Source organism: Myotis nattereri (genome assembly GCF_964212035.1).
Source record: "Myotis nattereri genome assembly, chromosome: X".
Lineage (NCBI taxonomy): Eukaryota > Metazoa > Chordata > Mammalia > Chiroptera > Vespertilionidae > Myotis > Myotis nattereri.
This window is the reverse complement of record NC_138078.1, coordinates 77,780,832-77,788,459: the sequence shown is the minus strand read 5'-3', so window position 1 is coordinate 77,788,459 and position 7,628 is coordinate 77,780,832. Positions and strand designations below refer to the sequence as shown.

The 7,628-nt window shown below is 43.9% G+C and overlaps 1 pseudogene across 1 annotated transcript; it reads left to right on the top strand.

The window, feature by feature from the left end:
- Positions 1 to 4,789: 4,789 nt before the first annotated feature.
- LOC308536186 (paralemmin-1-like) lies at positions 4,790 to 5,846 on the top strand (annotated as a pseudogene). Its single transcript has one exon. The product of its transcript is annotated as a paralemmin-1-like (transcript).
- Positions 5,847 to 7,628: the final 1,782 nt, after the last annotated feature.

Below are 7,628 nucleotides of genomic sequence, written 5' to 3'. Positions count from 1 at the left end.
TTTATTTCTTCTTCTTGTCTGATCGCAATGGCTAGTACTTCCAGTACTATGTTGAACAGGAGTGGTGAGACTGGGCATCCCTGTCTTGTTCCCATTCTTAGGGGAAATGAGTTTAGTTTTTGCCTATTGAGGATGATGTTGCCTGTAGGTTTGTGTATAAGGCTTTTATTATGTTTAGATATGATCCCTCTATTCCCACTTTGCTGAGAGTTTTTATCAAGAAAGGATGTTGGATTTTGTCAAATGCTTATTTTGTGTCAATTGATATGATTATGTGATTTTTGTCTCTTAATTTTTTATGTAATGTATCACATCTATTGATTTGCAGATATGGTGCCATCCTTGGATCCCTGGAATAAATTCCACTTGGTCATGGTATATGATCTTTCTAATGTAATGGTGAAACCAATTTGCTAGAATTTTGATGAGGATTTTAGCATGTACGTTCATCATAGATATTGCCTGTAGTTTGCTTTGTTGTGTGTGTGTTTTTTTTTGTTTTGTTTTTTTTTTTTGGTGTCTTTATCTGGTTTTGGAATTAGAGTAATGCTGGCTTCATAGAAAGAGTTTGGAAGTGTTGCTTCCTCTTGAATATTTTGGAATAGTCTGAGGAGGAAAGGTTTAATTCTTTTTTGAATACTTGGTATAACAGCCCTGTAAAGCTGTCTGGACCAGTGCTTTTGTTTGCTGGAAGATTTTTGATCACTGCTTCAATTTCGTTGGTAGTTATAGGCCTTTTTCAGGTTTTTTATTCTTCCTGATTGAGTTTTGGGAGCTTGTATTTTTCTAATAATATGTTCATTTCATCTAGGTTGTCCATATTTTTTGGAATAGAGTTGTTCATAGTATTTTTTCATAATACTTTTTCTGTGGGATCAATTTTAACTTCACCTCTTTCATTTATGATTTTGTTTATTTTTGTCCTCTCTCCTTGCTTCTTGGTGAGCCTGACTAGAGGTTTATTAATCTTGTTTATCCTTTCAATGAACCAGCTCTTGGTTTCATTGATCTTTTGAATTGTTTTTTTGATCTCTATCATTTATTTCCACTCTGATCTTTATTGTTTCCATATTATGCTAGCTTTTCTTGTTGTTCTCTTTCTAACTCTTTGAGTTGTAGGTTTAGATAATTTGTTACCATTTTTTTCTTTTTTCTTTTTTTTTTTTTTTTTTTGAGGTAGGCCTGTAGAGCTATGAACTTTCCTCTTAAGACTGCTTTCACTGTGTCCCATAGATTTTGGATTATTGTGATTTCATTGTCGTTTGTTGCCAGGATGCTTTTTATTTCTTTTTTGATCTCTTTGGTAACCCAATCATTGTTTAATAGCATGCTACTTAGCCTCCAGGTGTTTGGTAGTTTTTCATTGTTTTTATTGTGATTGATTTATAATTTAATGCCATTGTGATCTGAGAAGATGCATGAAATGATTTTTATCCTCCTAAATTTGAAAAGGCTTTGCCTGTGTCCCAATATGTAGTCTATCTTTAAAAATGACTCATGTGCACTTGAGAAGAATGTACATTCTTTGGCTTTGGGGTGAAATGTTCTGAAGATATCAATTAAGTCCATCTGATCTAGTGAGTCATTTAGGATTGATGTTTCTTTGTTGATTTTTTGTTTAGAGATTTTATCCAGTGGTGTTAGTGGGGTATTAAAGTCCACCATTATGACTGTATTTCTGTTAATCTTTCCCTTAATATCCTCCAGAAGTTTTTTTTGTTTGTTTATTTATTTATTTATTTTTTAATTTTTATGCATTTGGTTGTTCCTGTATTGGTTGCATATATATTTACCACAGTTATATATTCTTGTTGAATTGCTCCATTTAGTATTATGAAGTGGCATTCCTTATCTCTTGTTATGGCCTTCACTTTCTGGTCTAATTTGTCACATAGAAGTATTGCTACCCCAGCTTTTCATGTTTTTGTTGTTGTTTTCATTTCCATTCACCTGAAAATCTTTTTTCCATTCCTTCACCATCAGTCTGTGTGAGTTTTTTGTTCTGAGGTGGGTTTCCTATAGACAGCAGATGTTTAGGTCATGTTTTCTTATCCATTCAGCTACCCTATGTCTTCTGATTGGAGCATTTAATCCATTTACATTTAAAGTTATTATTGATAGGTGCTTGTTTGTCGCCATTTTTATTATGTATGCCTGTGTTCCTACATTCCTTTCTATTTCTTCTTTTTACATCAGTCCTTTTTAGCATTTCTTACATTGTTGGTTTGGTGGTAACAAACTCCCTTAGTCCTTTTTTGTCTGTGAAGCTCATGATTTCACCCTCAACTTTGATTTATAGCCTTGCTGGGTACAGTATTCTTGGATTAAGACCCTTGCTTCCCATGACTTTGTATATTTCATTCCATTCCCTTCTTGCCTGATGTGTTTCTGTTGAGAAATCAGTCGATAGTCTGATGGGAGATCCCTTATGGGTAACTTTCTGTCTCTCTCTGGCAGCCTTTAGGATTCTTATTTTGTCATTGGTGTTTGCCAGTTTAAGTATACTGTGTCTTGGTGTCAATCTTTTTGGGTTCATCTTGTTTGAAACTCTGTGAGCTTCTTGGACTTGTGTGAGTTTTTTCTTCTTCCTGATATCAGGGAAGTTTTCTGTCAATATTTCTTCATATATGTTTTCTCTTTCTTGCACAGTTTCCTCTCATTCTGGGACCCCTAATAGGCAGATGTTGTTTCATTTTGTGTTCTCCCAAAGTTCCCTAGGCTCTCCTCCTGTTTTTTAATTTTTTTTCCAGTTGCTGCACTGCTTGTGTATTTTTTACTACCTTGTCTTCTAGCTCACTGATGCAGTTCTCCACTTCTTCCAGTCTACTGTTGGTGCTTTATATTGTGTTCTTAATTGAAGCGGTGTCATTTTCAATTTCTTCTTGGTTCTTCATCATTTTTTCTTGGTTCTTACACATATTGTTGATTTTTTCTTCCATCCTTTTCAGAGTTCTCATGACCATTGCTCTGAATTATTTTTTTCTGACATATTGCTTGCCTCTATTTCATTTACTTCCTTTTCCCGTGATTTCTCCTTTTCTTTTGAATGGGGGCTGTTCTTTGTCTTTCTCACGTTCACTCCTCTCAGAGTATCTGGTTATGTAGCTCTCTCTTTCCTGCATTGACTTAAAGGTACAAAATACAATACGACAAGATACAATTCACAGGGCACCAAACACAAATATATTCACAACACCAATAACCCCAAATAAAGGTGACCATCAGAGAAAAGAGAATTATGAGAAAGAAAAAGAATGCAAAACGATATTTTGAAAATGTGCCGGGCCAGCATAGCCAAGGGTTCAGTGAGCCTGAGGGGGGCTGGCAAAGGATGTAGAAAAGACAGACAAAGAGAATAAGCTGGGTCTCGGTGGATCTCCTGTGCCTGGCTAAGACCACAGAAAGAGATCAAGACAGAAATCTAAGCCTTTATTTTGTAGCCAGAGGTAAACAAGGTAGTGATCATCATAGTTACAATGTTCTCATGAGTTTCGCTTGTTTTGGCAGCACTTGCTGCATCTCCTTCAGCCCATTAGCTACCCAGATAAGATCTAGGGAGTGTCATATGGTCAAGCCTAATTATGCTAAGAGGGCTATGCCCTCTAAGCTGGGACTTGTTTGTGGCTTTGCCAACAGGTCAGTCTGAGGCTTAATCATATAGCTGCTCCCTATAAGAAAAAAGAAAATATAAGAGATAAAAGAAAGAGAAGAAAAATGAAGAGGGGGAATGGATTTATATGGGGAGAAAACTCCAAAAAACCAACAGCTAATCCAAAAAATGCTAACAACAAACACTCTGAGATGAATGCAAGCAACAAACACCCAAATAACAAACACCCTGCTGAATCTGAGGAAGCAGAACTTATTTCCAGAAGGTAAGGTAAAGGAATGGAATGAATGGGGAAATGGCCACAATTCAGTATAGAGGAGGTAAAAAGAGAATGAGTGTATAAGAAGAAAAGTAAAAAACAAAATACAAAAAAGAGAATATATATATATGAAAATTTATAAAGATATAATTTTTCCCCTTTAATGTATCTATCTATGCATTCATCTATTATTGGAAAAGGAGAATAGAGAGTAGATAGGCCTGAGTTGGTGATTGGAATTAATTAACCCATTAGTAGAAGAATAGAACAAGCAAGGAGAGGAAAAACAGAAGAAAAAAAGAAGAAAAAACAACAACAAACCAACAAACAATCAAACAAACAACAAGAATACAGAAAGAAAGAAAAAGGAAATAAAGAAAAAAAATGGGTATTTAAGAAAGAGAAGAGAGCAGTGTCATGGACTGGAGTAGAGGAGAGGACATTAGATATATGAGTAAAATCATTTTTTAACAGGGAGTAAAAGAAAGAGAAGAGAAAAACCAAAGCAGGAACAGGGTAAAAGAACCAGGACAAAAAAGGAGAACAGTGAGCAAGAGTGTTGGCATAAAGGAAAAATTGAGGTAGAGTAAAATAATGCTAAAAGAAAAAATAAAAATAGATTGTAGAACACTAATCCCAGAATAAAATAAAATAAAATAAAATAAAATAAAAACTTTTTTTAAAAAATGTAAAATAATAGTAGTAGTAATAATAATAATAGGACAGAGAAACACGGTGGCAGCGGGTGACAGCGCGCGCGCTCAGCCCACCCCTGCGCCCAGTGCAGCCTGGACAATAAACAGCCTCGCGCAGGGCGATGCTGGAGCTGGTGCCTATGCCCCCGAGCCACGCAGCCCAGGTTGCTTGGCCTAACCCCACCGCCCTCCTCCCGCCTTGCGCGCCCACCTAGTTCGCCCAGCTCAGCATCGCCTACCCAATTGGACCTCCACGGGGAAATGGAGGTCCTGGCAGGGGAGACCACATTCCAGCAGGAGCGGCTGCAGGCCATTGCAGAGAAACGGAAGAAGCAGGCAGAGACTGAGAACAAGGCAGCTGGAGGGCAATCAGTGGCAGCTGCAGCATCTGAAGTCCAAGGCATTGCTGGAACGATGGCTGCTGTGGGGGACTCTGTCCTCAGCCTCACAGGGGGACAAAGACATGAGGAGACAGATGCAGAAGGATGAGCAGAAGGCCTGGCACCTGGAAGAATCCATCTCCAGGCTGGAGCAGGAGATGGAGGTGCTGGAGAACGCAGACGCACGCCCAGCTGCAGCCAAGGAGAATGTGGCAGCCCCCAGACCGGCCAAGGAGACCCAGAAGGCAGAAATAGTACTGACTTCTCAGCAGACCCCAGTGGGCACACCCAAATCAGCGAAGCCAGTCTCCAACACCCCTGTGAGAACAATGGAAGGCTCCACCATGATGAAGGCAGTGGTCCATGCCGTGGACGGCACCGTGGTGAACGGGATCCAGCCACTGAGCTCTTCCGAGGTGAACGATCTCAGACACAAGGCAGATGAAGTCACGCTGAGTGAGGCAGGGCCTGTGGCTGGGGCAGCAGAGACCGGGGGGCGGGGGGGGGGACATCTGAGGAGGCCGTCGGGAACACCACACCCTCCAGGCGGGAGATCACGGGAGTCCAGGCGCAGCCTGGCGAGGCCACGTCTGGCCCACCAGGCATCCAGCCTGGCCAGGAGCCCCCCGTCACCATGATCTTCATGGGGTACCAGAATGTGGAGGATGAGGCAGAAAGCCAGAAAGTGCTGGGGCTGCAGGACACCATTACAGCGGAGCTGGTGGTCATCGAGGACGAGGCCGAGCCCAAGGAGGCCGCCCCACCCAATGGCAGTGCCGCTGAGCCCCCTACCACTTCAGGCTCCAGGGAGGAGAACCACGTGGGGCCCGAGGCCCCTGCCAGCGACACCCAGGACTTTGACATGAAGAAAGCAGCGTTTTAAATGCTGCTCCATCATGTGAGCCGCAGGACCCACCTTCCACACCACAGAGACCCACAGCCCACCTGGGGCCTGCCCACCCTCCACCCACAGTCATGGACCCCAGGACATGCTATGCTGTCACATCTACCTTCTGAGTTTTCTTTCACTGGAAAGAGAGGGACAGGGGTCCCGTACCCATTCCCACCCTAACACACCCTAAACCACTGAGCTGTGTGCCTGGTAGGACAGACATGGACAGACCCACTTCTCCCAAAACAAAGATCCCCCACCTGTCAAGGCAGCTCCACAGATGGGCTTTTGCCCACAGAGTTCCTGGCTGGTGGGACCCAGGCCTCTGTGCCACCCCAGGCAAGCCCGCTACCCTCCAGGCCTCCTGCCTGTGCCTTTCTGCTGCCTCCGGTGAGGTCTCCAAGGGGACATCATAGAGAGGGACTGGAGAGCCAGGGGTCCTGAGCGCCTTTTCTGTCCCCACTCAGCCCCTGGAAGTGGGGTCCCTGGCAAAGGCAATGGTGTCGGGATCTTGGGCAGTTGGGGTGAGGCTGTGCCTCATTGGGGAGCCTCAGTCAGAGACCAGGCTCATGTTCTTAGAATAAAGCAGGGGCCCCTCTGGCACCCCAACCCAATGTGCCCTTCCTTTGATGCTCTCCATGGGCGTGGCCAGTTCACGATGGAGCCCAGGAAGGAGGATCCCAGAGGACACACACCCCACTTGGGGGAGTCTATGACTCCTGTGCTATTTTCTGGATGGAGCCGATGAGGGTCTTCGAGTTGCACCCTGCACAAGGCAGGGACATGTGAGCCACTTCTTGTCCTGAACTCCCACCCTCACTGGGCTCTCCTTCCTCCTGGTACTAATTTGAGGACACTGGAGGGCTGCCCCAGCCCATTCTCCAGCCTACTTGAGCCAGAGTCCTGGATCTCCCTAACCATACCCCAGAGATCAGGCCTACTGCCAGCTCTGCTAGGCTTGGCACATTCTGGGCAGTGGAGGGGTCCACAGCCTGGGGTAGGGAGCTTCCCCTGGTTGCAGCAGGAGACCCCCATTGGCTACCCAGCCCAGTGTGAGCCTCCCCCCACCTCGTTGGAAGGGGTGAGGGGTGAGGGACTCTCTTCCTCTGGGTAGCTGACACCCAGGTGTGCACACAGCTCTCCCGGGTTGCAGCCACACTCATCCTCAGGGGCACATTCATGCCCACACTTATGCACCCTCTCCTTTGTAAGCTATAGGATGACCAGGCTCCATCTTGGGCCCTTCCCCTGGGCCCCCACTTTTGGTACCCAGGCTGAGGCAGCCCATTCACCACTGCCTCCGTGGAGCCATGCAAGGGCTACCTGAAACCAGCCCAGCCTGTCTCACCTCTGCCCCTTGGGGGTGGGAGGATAGGCCCTCTCTGAGGTGGCCCCCAACAGTGGCATGGAACACCTCCCTCCTCAAGCTTGCCAAGTCCTCGAGCTGAGAGCCTACACTGAAGTGCCGTTGCTGCACTCTCTGCTTTTGATGTGTGACAGGCCTGTGTTCCTGACTTTCCCAGAGAAGCAAATAAACCCCGTGAATGCCAAAAAAATAAATAATAATAATAATAATAATAATAATAATAATAATTAAAAATAAAAATATATTAATAAAAAAGTAAAATCAAGTGAGAAAAAATTAGTTTATTAAGTAAAAGATAAAAAAAAACGTGAAGTAGTGAAGATCATTCACATCCTCTACTATTCTGCCTAGCACATCTATTTCCTGTCAGGTAGTCAGCACAGTGTTGAAGTTCTCTGAGATCCACTGCTCCTTTGTGTCATAAAC